Below are 12,256 nucleotides of genomic sequence, written 5' to 3'. Positions count from 1 at the left end.
ACTCAACTTGTTTTTAAAGATATTTTGAAAGAATGAAGCGTTTATAGAGCACTTTATTGTGTATTGCTGTACACCCACATGGACTGTGTTCATGTTCATGTTAATTCACAGTACATTAATTATATATGATTACTTTTTTCGCTTAATATTAATTAACATTAATAAATGCTATTTATTTATTGGTCATGTTAACTAATATAGTTAATGCTAACAAATAAAACTGAATGGCAACATTTTATATTTTGTGTGTATGTGTCTGTGTGTTGATTTTAAAGTCTAACCCTTTCAATTCTGTAAACTTTAAATCCAAACTAGCAGAGGGTTACTGTGAATGCATGTGCCAACTGGGCACCGTCTTCCTTATTGATTCTTAGTTATGTAGCGCTTAAGAGTGATGTCTTATAACAGGAGGAGTCACCAGCAAAGCAATATCCACACAAAAATTGTACAGATAGGTAACGATGACATTTAAGCAGAAGTGGTGGACGTAAAGCAAGCAATAATAACATTTTGTTATCATCATGAATCATGTTCTTATCATCATCATCAGAGTATAGGGAAAATTTTGCATATTGGTTCACAGTTGGCATTATCTGAAGTCCTTGCATTGATTGCATTTAATTAAATCAACATTATATTTGGTCAGTCTGATCTTGAGGCCTTAGAGATGTTAAATTGTGAAGATCTTGAGTTTTCATTGAGTTGTTATAACTTAGCCATAAAATGTCTGATCTGCCACACAATTCACAGGTTTGGTAAGAGTCCTGGCCTGAAGACACCTAAAGACCAATATTCAGATATTATCATAGCGCCACTTGTTGGCAGCAGGATATATCATATCTTTCACTAACTCAAACATACCAAGGTCAATCTGCACCAAACTTCATATGTTTGATAATAGTGATGGCCTGAACACATCTACATGCCAATAATTAGTTACAGGCATAGCGCCACCATCTTTCAGCAGCAAGTTTGGCACATTTAAATGACTTATGACAGATTTTTTCTATATTTACTGTATTAAAAGCATACTGCCCACCGTTTGCTGATTTCCTGAAGCCACCGGTCGGCGGTGAGCCCGGGTGCGAGGGCCCGTTCATCGCTGCTCGCAGCTTTAATTAGGGCCCGAGCACTACAGTGCGAGGACCCTATTGGAATTGCTCCGTTTATTATTATTCTTCTTCTTCTCCAAAATGAAAAGTCTTTTTGAGGGCCTAAACATGCCCGAAAACTCACGAAACTTTGCACACGCATCAGACCTGGCGAAAATTTACATCTGATATGGTTTTCAAAAGTGGGTGTGGCAAAATGGCTCGATAGCGCCACCTATAAAATTTCAACGGAGTGCGCCTCGAGCTGCGTTTCACGTACATGTACGAAACTCGGTACACACATGTAACACACCAATACCTACAAAAAAGTCTCCTGGTGCAACATCCGAAACCCAACAGGAAGTCCGTTATATTTAATTTCCTGTACGATTTTTGTGCAGTTTTTGCCATTTTCAGGCCTCGTACTTTAACTAACTCCTCCTACAGTTTTTATACGATCATCTTCAAATTTGCTGAGTGTCATCATAAGGCCTTTGCGATGTTAAATTGCGAAGCTTTAGAGTTTTCGTCGAAGGGCGTGTCCGTGGCGGCCTGACAAACTTTGATGTTTCGCCATGAAAAAGGAAGTTGCTATAACTCAGGCATACGATGTCCGATCTGCCTCAAACTTCAAATGTTTGATGACAGTCCGGTCCTGAACACACGTTAGTGCCCATATTTAGTTATAGTCATAGCGCCACCTGCTGACAACAGGAAATGACATGTTTAACACTGTTACGGAATCCTAGAAACATATTGAAAAGCGTTAACTAGTCTTAAATAGGCTAGCAACATGCTACAAACATGCTAAAACATGCTAGCAACACTTAGCTAAGAGCTAAAGCATGCTATTAATACAAATACAAAAGGAAATTGCTGTAACTCATGTATATAATGTTGAATCTGACCCAAACTTAATATTCAACATGCTACAAAAATAATAAAGCATGCTAGCAACACTTAGCTAATATGCTAAAGCATGCTAATAATACAATGAAACAGGAAGTTACTCTAACTCAGGCATACAATGTCTAATCAGCCCCAAACTTAACATGTTTGATAAGAATCCTGGCCTAAACATACGCCCATGCCCGTATTCAGTTATAGTCATAGCGCCACCAGCTGGTAACAGGAAGCCACATGTTTAATACTGTTGTGGATGCCTAGCAACATTTAAAAAAAATTCAACAACTGTTAAACAGGGTAGCAACATGCTAGAAACATGCTATAACATGTTAGCAACATTTAGCTAAGTGCTAAAGCATACTCTTAATGCAATGAAACAGGAAGTTACTGTAACTCAGGCATGCAATGTCCAATCAGCCCCAAACTTCACATGTTTGATAACAGTCCTGGCCTGAAGATATCTACATGCCAATATTCAGTTATAGTTATAGCGCCACCTACTGTCAACAGGAAGTGACATGTTTAACACTGTGACACACTATTAGCAACACACTAAAAAAGCCATTGAGTGCTAAACTAGTTTAAAACGTACTCAAACATGCTAGCAACACTTACTTAGTGCTAAAGCATGTTGTTAAAGACATAAAACAGGAAGTTACTGTAACTCAGACATGCAATGTCCAATCAGCCCCAAACTTCACGTTTGATAAGACTCCTGGCCTGAAGATATATACATGCCCATATTAAGTTATAGTCACAGCGCCACCTGCTGACAACAGGAAGTGACGTTTAATGGTGTTACGGACTCCTAGCAACATATTAAAAAGCGTCAGCAAGTTTTAAATAGGCTAGCATCATGCTAGAATCATGTTAAAACATGCTAGCAACACTTAGCTGAGAGCTAAAGCATGATATTAATACAAAGAAAAATCAGTGTAACTCATGCATACAATGTCCAATCTGACCCAAGCTTAATATGTTTGATAAGAGTCCTGGTCTGAACACAAGCCCATGCCCATATTCAGTTATAGTGATAGTGCCACCTGCTGGCAACAGGAAGTCACATGTTTAATACTGTTGTGGATGCCAAGCAACATTTTAAAAATATCAACAAGTGTTAAATAGGGTAGCAACATGCTAGAAACATGTTAGCAACATTTAGCTAAGTGCTAAAGCATACTCTTAATGCAATGAAACAGGAAGTTACTGTAACTCAGGCATGCAATGTCCAATCAGCCCCAAACTTAATATGTTTGATAAGAGTCTTGGACTGAATACATTTACATGCCAATATTCAGTTATAGTCATAGCGCCACCAGCTGGCAACAGCAAATTACTTGTTTTACACTAACTTAAGCATGCAATGTACAATTTGCACCAAACTTGACATGTTTGCCAATAGTCCTGGCCTGAAGACATCTAAAAGCCAATATTTTGTAATAGCGCCACCTGTTGGCAGCAGGATATGTCATGACTTATACTCAAGCATGCCATGTTCAAGCTTCACCAAACTTCATATGTTTGATAAAAGCGCTGGCCTGAACACATCTGCATGCCAATATTCAGTTATAGGCATAGCGCCACCAGCTGGCAGAAGGAAGATTGGCACATATCAATGACTTTGACATATTCCTCCTACATTTTCTGTGTTAATAGCATAGGGCCCACCATTCGCCACCGATCGGCGGTGAGCCCGAGTGCGAGGGCCCTACCATCGCTGCTTGCAGCTTTAATTATTATTCTTCTTCTTCTTCTCCAAAATGAAAAGTCTTTTTGAGGGCCTAAACATGCCCGAAAACTCACGAAACTTTGCACATGCATCAGACCTGGCGAAAATTTACATCTGATATGGTTTTCAAAAGTGGGTGTGGCAAAATGGCTCGATAGCGCCACCTATAAAATTTCAACGGAGTGCGCCTCGAGCTACGTTTCACGTACATGTACGAAACTCGGTACAAATATGTAACACACCAATACCTACAAAAAAGTCTCCTGGTGCAACATCCGAAACCCAACAGGAAGTCCGTTATATTGAATTTCCTGTACGATTTTTGTGCAGTTTTTGCCATTTTCAGGCCTCGTACTTTAACGAACTCCTCCTACAGTTTTTATCCGATCATCTTCAAATTTGCTGAGTGTCATCATAAGGCCTTTGCGATGTTAAATTGCGAAGCTTTAGAGTTTTCGTCGATGGGCGTGTCCGTGGCGACCTGACAAACTTTGATGTTTCGCCATGAAAAAGGAAGTTGCTATAACTCAGGCATACGATGTCCAATCTGCCTCAAACTTCACATGTTTGATGACAGTCCGGTCCTGAACACATGTCAGTGCCCAAATTCAGTTATAGTCATAGCGCCACCTGCTGACAACAGGAAATGACATGTTTAACACTGTTACGGACTCTTAGCAACATATTGAAAAGCGTTAACAAGTCGTAAATAGGCTAGCAACATGCTACAAACATGCTAAAACATGCTAGCAACACTTAGCTAAGAGCTAAAGCATGCTATTAATACAAATACAAAAGGAAATTGCTGTAACTCATGTATATACTGTTGAATCTGACCCAAACTTAATATTCAACATGCTACAAAAATAATAAAGCATGCTAGCAACACTTAGCTAATATGCTAAAGCATGCTAATAATACAATAAAACAGGAAGTTACTCTAACTCAGGCATACCATGTCCAATCAGCCCCAAACTTAACATGTTTGATAAGAATCCTGGCCTAAACACACGCCCATGCCTGTATTCAGTTATAGTCATAGCGCCACCAGCTGGTAACAGGAAGCCATATGTTTAATGCTGTTTTGGATGACTAGCAACATTTAAAAAAAAATTCAACAACTGTTAAAAAGGGTAGAAACATGCTAGAAACATGCTATAACATGTTAGCAACATTTAGCTAAGTGCTAAAGAATGCTCTTAATGCAATGAAACAGGAAGTTACTGTAACTCAGGCATGCAATGTCCAATCAGCCCCAAACTTCACATGTTTGATAACAGTCCTGGCCTGAAGATATCTACATGCCAATATTCAGTTATAGTTATAGCGCCACCTACTGTCAACAGGAAGTGACATGTTTAACACTGTGACACACTATTAGCAACACACTAAAAAAGCCATTGAGTGCTAAACTAGTTTAAAACGTACTCAAACATGCTAGCAACACTTAGTGCTAAAGCATGTTGTTAAAGACATAAAACAGGAAGTTACTGTAACTCAGACATGCAATGTCCAATCAGCCCCAAACTTCACGTTTGATAAGAGTCCTGGCCTGAAGATATATACATGCCCATATTCAGTTATAGTCACAGCGCCACCAGCTGGCAACAGCAAATTACTTGTTTTACACTAACTTAAGCATGCAATGTACAATTTGCATCAAACTTGACATGTTTGCCAATAGTCCTGGCCTGAAGACATCTAAAAGCCAATATTTTGTAATAGTGCCACCTGTTGGCAGCAGGATATGTCATGACTTACTCTCAAGCATGCCATGTTCAAGTTTCACCAAACTTCATATGTTTGATAAAAGCACTGGCCTGAACACATCTGCATGCCAATATTCAGTTATAGGCATAGCGCCACCAGCTGGCAGAAGGAAGATTGGCACATATCAATGACTTTGACATATTCCTCCTACATTTTCTGTGTTAATAGCATAGTGCCCACCATTCGCCACCGATCGGCAGTGAGCCCGAGTGCGAGGGCCCTACCATCGCTGCTTGCAGCTTTAATTAGGGCCCGAGCACTACAGTGCGAGGACCCTATTGGAATTGCTCCGTTTATTATTATTCTTCTTCTTCTTCTTCTTCTCCAAAATGAAAAGTCTTTTTGAGGGCCTAAACATGCCCGAAAACTCACGAAACTTTGCACACGCATCAGACCTGGCGAAAATTTACATCTGATATGGTTTTCAAAAGTGGGTGTGGCAAAATGGCTCGATAGCGCCACCTATAAAATTTCAACGGAGTGCCCCTCGAGCTACGTTTCACGTACATGTACGAAACTCGGTACACATATGTAACACACCAATACCTACAAAAAAGTCTCCTGGTGCAACATCCGAAACCCAACAGGAAGTCCGTTATATTGAATTTCCTGTACGATTTTTGTGCAGTTTTTGCCATTTTCAGGCCTCATACTTTAACGAACTCCTCCTACAGTTTTTATCCGATCATCTTCAAATTTGCTGAGTGTCATCATAAGGCCTTTGCGATGTTAAATTGCGAAGCTTTAGAGTTTTCGTCGAAGGGCGTGTCCGTGGCGGTCGGACAAACTTTGATGTTTCGCCATGAAAAAGGAAGTTGCTATAACTCAGGCATACGATGTCCGATCTGCCTCAAACTTCACATGTTTGATGACAGTCCGGTCCTGAACACACGTCAGTGCCCATATTCAGTTATAGTCATAGCGCCACCTGCTGACAACAGGAAATGACATGTTTAACACTGTTACGGACTCCTAGAAACATATTGAAAAGCGTTAACAAGTCTTAAATAGGCTAGCAACATGCTACAAACATGCTAAAATATGCTAGCAACACTTAGCTAAGAGCTAAAGCATGCTATTAACCCTCAAAGACCGAGACAGCCGCCGGCGGCTAAAAATAACTATTGGTCTTAAATGTTTAATAACTTTTGAACCGCTAATCCAATTTGAATGCTTTAAAAAGTCTCGTAAAGTACAGAGTCTGCTCTTTTCAGTGATATCACATTTGTCTCATTTGGATATTCAGAGGCTCCGTAGTAAGCGTGATTACGTCATCACATTTCCTCAGCACTGATTCGTCAGATGAAATCAACACGTTTTGGTCCTCTGAGCCAAACAGGAACGATTGTTGATGCTTAGTCCCACCCCTGTGCCCCGATTGGTTCAAACTGTCATCTATTCAACCAATAAACATAGGTTTTGGTCTTTTGAACCACCGATTAGTATGTTTCTTTGCAGATCTGAACAGACGCAAAGTGAAAGCAAAGTGTGTCTTGCGTGCATGAAAACAAACGCAAAATAACACATTTGCATGACAGCATTCTTTGAAAATGTACAGAAATACTCACGACAGAGCCCTTTGACATAAAACAAACCAAAAACAAGGATGAAACAACAGTAGATATCGGATAAAGCACTGGAATGTGGGTTTTCGGTCACTAGGCGATGTCCCGGTAAAATAGATTCCGACGCAGACTACAGCCAGCAGATCCATCTAATTGGTTGTTATATTATGTAACTAATTATTATATAGTTTTTAAAGATTATTTGTACTATTTTTTCGGTTGCACTCTGTATATTTCTCTCTCATTTTGTGTGTAGTTTGTGAATAATTTGGATTGTTTATTTATTTTTTTGTTGCACAAGACAGTTTGTGCATTTTTTCTTGTGCTACTTTCTACACTATTTGTGTTTATTGTTCATCTTTTGGATTAAGAATATATTTATGAAATAGTAAATTATTTTTTACTGTGTTTTGCTATTATTTAACACTGTTTCTGCAATGACTTTACTCCTGAAACGTTTTTGGACAGATCTATATTGTCAATAAACGAAATGGGCCTGTTTTTCACTGAAAAGCACCTAAATAATATTGTAATAATTGGCTATAACTTGCTTGGGGAATGTTATATATAGACAAAATTTTATTTGGAAGTGTAAAACACCTAAATACAAATTTTTAAAGAAAAAAATCTAAACTTCAGGAGTTTTTGTTTGAGTACACAGTAAAAAACACCCAATTGTTGGTAGCGTTTTTTCCTAAAATTCTGGAAATTCACTAATTTTTAGAGAAAACAAAAGGAAATTTGTCATTTTAAATTAGCTAGACATAAAGTTCAAGTTCTTATGTTTATAATGATATATGACAATTGATGCTGACTGCTAGAATAGGTCTGAAAAAACAAAAAAATATACAGGTGCCTCAGGTGCCCCAAAAATGTTCTAGGTCTTTAAGGGTTAATACAAATACAAAAGGAAATTGCTGTAACTCATGTATATAATGTTGAATCTGACCCAAACTTAATATTCAACATGCTACAAAAATAATAAAGCATGCTAGCAACACTTAGCTAATTTGCTAAAGCATGCTAATAATACAATGAAACAGGAAGTTACTCTAACTCAGGCATACAATGTCCAATCAGCCCCAAACTTAACATGTTTGATAAGAATCCTGGCCTAAACACACGCCCATGCCCGTATTCAGTTATAGTCATAGCGCCACCAGCTGGTAACAGGAAGCCACATGTTTAATACTGTTGTGGATGCCTAGCAACATTTTTAAAAAATTCAACAACTGTTAAACAGGGTAGCAACATGCTAGAAACATGCTATAACATGTTAGCAACATTTAGCTAAGTGCTAAAGCATACTCTTAATGCAATGAAACAGGAAGTTACTGTAACTCAGGCATGCAATGTCCAATCAGCCCCAAACTTCACATGTTTGATAACAGTCCTGGCCTGAAGATATCTACATGCCAATATTCAGTTATAGTTATAGCACCACCAACTGTCAACAGGAAGTGACATGTTTAACACTGTGACACACTATTAGCAACACACTAAAAAAGCCATTGAGTGCTAAACTAGTTTAAAATGTACTCAAACATGCTAGCAACACTTACTTAGTGCTAAAGCATGTTGTTAAAGACATAAAATAGGAAGTTACTGTAACTCAGACATGCAATGTCCAATCAGCCCCAAACTTCACGTTTGATAAGAGTCCTGGCCTGAAGATATATACATGCCCATATTCAGTTATAGTCACAGCGCCACCTGCTGACAACAGGAAGTGACGTTTAATGGTGTTACGGACTCCTAGCAAGATAATAAAAAGTGTCAGCAAGTTTTAAATAGGCTAGCATCATGCTAGAATCATGTTAAAACATGCTAGCAACACTTAGCTGAGAGCTAAAGCATGATATTAATACAAAGAAAAATAAGTGTAACTCATGCATACAATGTCCAATCTGACCCAAGCTTAATATGTTTGATAAGAGTCCTGGTCTGAACACAAGCCCATGCCCATATTCAGTTATAGTCATAGTGCCACCTGCTGGCAACAGGAAATCACATGTTTAATACTGTTGTGGATGCCCAGCAACATTTTAAAAATATCAACAAGTGTTAAATAGGGTAGCAACATGCTAGAAACATGTTAGCAACATTTAGCTAAGTGCTAAAGCATACTCTTAATGCAATGAAACAGGAAGTTACTGTAACTCAGGCATGCAATGTCCAATCAGCCCCAAACTTAATATGTTTGATAAGAGTCTTGGCCTGAATACATTTACATGCCAATATTTAGTTATAGTCATAGCGCCACCAGCTGGCAACAGCAAATTACTTGTTTTACACTAACTTAAGCATGCAATGTACAATTTGCACCAAACTTGACATGTTTGCCAATAGTCCTGGCCTGAAGACATCTAAAAGCCAATATTTTGTAATAGCGCCACCTGTTGGCAGCAGGATATGTCATGACTTACACTCAAGCATGCCATGTTCAAGCTTCACCAAACTTCATATGTTTGATAAAAGCACTGGCCTGAACACATCTGCATGCCAATATTCAGTTATAGGCATAGCGCCACCAGCTGGCAGAAGGAAGATTGGCACATATCAATGACTTTGACACATTCCTCCTACATTTTCTGTGTTAATAGCATAGTGCCCACCATTCGCCACCGATCGGCGGTGAGCCCGAGTGCGAGGGCCCTACCATCGCTGCTTGCAGCTTTAATTAGGGCCCGAGCCCAAAAGGGCGAAGGCCCTATTGTTCTTCTAAGGATTCTTATTTTTTTTTTTTTTTTTTTTTTTGTTAACCTTCCGGGCACTTAAGGGGGTCTTAACATACTCAAAAACTCTTGAAAATTTGCACACACGTCGGAATCTGCGGCCATCAGGACGTCAAAGAGGCTGGTACCGGGGCGTGGCAAGGGGACTCTACAGCGCCCCCTGGAATTTTGAGGGCCATATAGCACACATACTTGAACGTACACATATGAAACTCGGTACACATATAGAACTCATTGAGCTGAACAACTTTTGTACTCTATGTCATTTTCTCAACGCAACAGGAAGTGAGATATTTAGGGCTGTGTAAAAAGTGCATGCTCTGGAATTTAACGTACTCCTCCCAGGATTTCCATACGATTGTCACCAAACTCGGTCAGCATGATCTCAAGACATTGGGGACGCTAAATTGCGAGGGGATTTTTGATATCTCGAACGGTTTGGCCGTGGCAAGGCGACAAAGTTATGGCGAGAAATGAGAAACAGGAAGTGTCTCATAACTGTTGCACACATTGCCGGATTCTGATGAAACTTCACCAGATTGTTCGTTGTATGATGCCGATTCCATAAATGTGACTATTATAAGTCAAAGTTATAGCGCCACCAACTGGCAGCAGTAAGCGTGTCATTTTCAAAATGCTTTGAAATCAGCCTCTTAATTTTACCTGATTTTCTTTAAACTTCATCAAAATCATGTCAAAACACGGCCGATAAGAATATGTAAAGGGGTCGATGATAAATCAAATGCTGTTGCCATGGCAACGTGTCAAACTTTAAAATTAGATTCCTGTCTTTTCGAGGCAGATAACATGCTAAGAATTTCATGAAACTCAACACACACATCAATATTAATGATAGTTTGACACTGGCAAAAGGTCATAAATGGGCGTGGAGCAGGCACTCTATAGCGCCATCTTTTGACAAAAGTTGGGGGGTTAGTTTTTCCTACAGTCACCAAACTCTGTACATATATTGTTCTCATCAATCTGGACAACTTTCTAAATTAAACTCATTAGCTAAGACCAACAGGAAGCCGGATATTTCCATTTGAATGTGTTTTTTTGGAAAAATCAGGCTGTAAACAAATTCACACTTCTTCTAAGAACAACCAGCTATTCACACCAAACTTTTTTAACATGAAGAGAAGATTCTGAAGATGTTAAATTGCGAGCGGATATTGGATATCTTGAACGGTGTTGACGTGGTGATTTTTTAAAGATGTAGTAAAAAACATAACCGTCATTTTTTTTATATCTTTAAAGTGCAGCATCCAAACTCTTTAAAACTTTTTTCACACAGAGATCTTATCATTCTGAGCAAGTGGTGTAAATATCAATTTTATACAAGCTTCTATGAATTAAAGAAAATTAAAAAAAGAAATTAGAAACCTGCTGTCACTCTGCCTGTGCCTGTCTGTGTTCAGTCACCATTGAGTCACTGAAGAGTGACTGAAGGGGGGAGGGGTGTAAGGGAGAGAGACCATGGAACATGCTGTTTTGCTTAAGACCATCTTTGAGGAAGATGCACATTGCTGTAGCGTAATCGACATAAATATGTCTGATATTTTGAGAAAATATAAAGGGTCATTAAATCTTTCATTGTTTGTATTTTGCAGTTGTTGTTTTTTATTTATTTTTACTGAACTGTACCATGAACTTGTCCTATTCAGTCACATAGCAAAAGATTAAGAAAAATACAACTTTTAAGCATGAGTGATTTATCTTCATTGTAGACAATATTTTCATAGTGTTATTTATTGAATATAAAATTATAATAATTAAAAATTTCAAGACAAACTTTGACAACAAAACAAACTTTGCTGTTATCTGTTCAAAACATCCGAAAACCATCATTTGAAGATCAGTTATATATATATCGCCCCATTAAAACACTCAACTTGATTTTTAAAGATATTTTGAAAGAATTAAGCGTTTATAGAGCACTTTATTGTGTATTGCTGTACACCCACATGAACTGTGTTCATGTTTATGTTAATTCATAGTACATAAACTAAAAGATACTAATTTACCTTTAAACAATATATGAATACTTTTTTTTAGCTTAATATTAATTAACATTAATAAATGCTATTTAATTATTGTTCATGTTAACTAATATAGTTAATGTTAACAAATGAAACTGGATGGCAACATTTTATATATTGTGTGTATGTGTCTCTGTGTTGATTTTCAAGTGTAACCCTTTCAATTCAGTAAACTTAAAATCCAAACAAGCAGAGGGTTACTGTGAATGCATTTGCCAACTGTGCACCGTTTTCCTAATTGATTCTTAGTTATGTAGCGCTTAAGAGTGATGTCTTATAACAGGAGTCACCAGCAAAGCAATATCCACATACAAATTGTACAGATAGGTAACGATTTAAGCAGAAGTGGTGAATGTAATGCAAGCAATAATAACATTTTGTTATCATCATGAATTACATGTTCTTATCATCATCATCA

General features: G+C 38.1%; 1 protein-coding gene across 1 annotated transcript in view; it reads left to right on the top strand.

The window, feature by feature from the left end:
* The window catches only part of LOC141331501 (macrophage mannose receptor 1-like), a 57,103-nt gene that overhangs the window by 632 nt on the left and 44,215 nt on the right, over positions 1-12,256 (top strand). The window lies entirely within an intron of this gene.

This window comes from Garra rufa, chromosome 3 (genome assembly GCF_049309525.1).
Source record: "Garra rufa chromosome 3, GarRuf1.0, whole genome shotgun sequence".
NCBI lineage: Eukaryota > Metazoa > Chordata > Actinopteri > Cypriniformes > Cyprinidae > Garra > Garra rufa.
This window is presented reverse-complemented; position numbering and strand designations above follow the sequence as displayed.